The 1,268-nt window shown below is 41.8% G+C and overlaps 1 protein-coding gene across 1 annotated transcript in view; it reads right to left on the bottom strand.

The window, feature by feature from the left end:
• Dsg2 (desmoglein 2) overlaps positions 1–1,268 on the bottom strand; it is a 47,313-nt gene that overhangs the window by 42,362 nt on the left and 3,683 nt on the right. The window lies entirely within an intron of this gene.

The raw sequence follows: 1,268 nt of genomic DNA, 5'->3' as shown, positions 1-1,268 counted from the left end.
TCTAGTGGTCTGGAACTTACAGTACTGTAGCCCAGGGTAGCCTGGAACTCATGACTCTATTGCCTTAGCCTCCTACGTGCAGCGATCATGGATGTGTACCGCCAAACCCGGCACTAATGTGTAACATCTCGCCCATGTGGGCACTGGTATCCTTTCAAGTATTTTGGAAAATGTAGACCAGTAATTCTCTCCCTTATGCTAAGGTTACCTGAAGTGTCTGTAAATACATCTTTCTGGACATCAGCCTTAGACAACTTTAGCTTAAGAGTTCCTCACTATAAGGGAGAATTTAGATTGGCACAGCTTCATTGGTAAAGTCCGCTGACTGAAATTTATAATTAAAAAAACTCTTGGCATTTCCCTATTAACTCATTTTTAGAAAGCAAAACACACGAGCTATCCTTTTCAAAATTCACGGATATCTGATCATTCCTATGAGCATCAATGTTGACCCTGCAATTTGTACTTTATTCTTAAATCTGGGCAATTTAGTTGCATAGCTTGCATAATTATCTAATTACTGGCAATTTGTGGAGCCCACTTGTTAAACTGTGCCCCTAAAAGAAGGTGTTGAGATGTTAATGACTTGCAAACAAGGGTCTATGCAGATTTAGCTGAGCCCCTGAGGGTGGACCTCACTAAGCATTACTGGTGTTCTCTCACAAAACCTGGGCACAGACACATGGAGGGGTACAGAGTAACTGCGTGGACTAGAGTGGTAAGCTGTAGAGAGGGAGGGCCAAAGACAGCCTGCCAGCTGTCAAAGGCTGGAAAGATGCATGGAGGGGATGCAGGAACCAGGGCCCTCTGACCTTGATCCTGGGCCTCCCAGCTCTAGGACTGGGAGATAGGAAACAGTTGCTGGTTCAGGCCATCCAGTTTTAGTACTTTCTTAAAGGCCTGGCAAACCAATATACCTTTACATCCACAGCTACCTGCCCTCTTAGAATGGCTTTAAATGTATACAACATACTGCATTATAAGCCCAAGTATATTAGAATTACTTCAGAATTTATAAACTAAAAAGGTTATAGTTAACTTCACATACTTTGCTACTGAAACGTGAGTTTAAAGAGTATGCTAGAATTTATTAGTGGAATTTAAAATGAATGGTATCTTGAAATAACCAATACATTAAAATGTTGAGCCACGTTGTGAAGATGCCACAAGTTCTGCTAATGTGGACACATCACCACAACTTAAACAAATACGAAATCTCAGCTAGAGGATAATGGGAATACATGTGTGCGTAAGTCCCCGCATGGGAA

The sequence above is a fragment of the Microtus ochrogaster genome, chromosome 18 (genome assembly GCF_000317375.1).
Source record: "Microtus ochrogaster isolate Prairie Vole_2 chromosome 18, MicOch1.0, whole genome shotgun sequence".
NCBI lineage: Eukaryota > Metazoa > Chordata > Mammalia > Rodentia > Cricetidae > Microtus > Microtus ochrogaster.
This window is presented reverse-complemented; position numbering and strand designations above follow the sequence as displayed.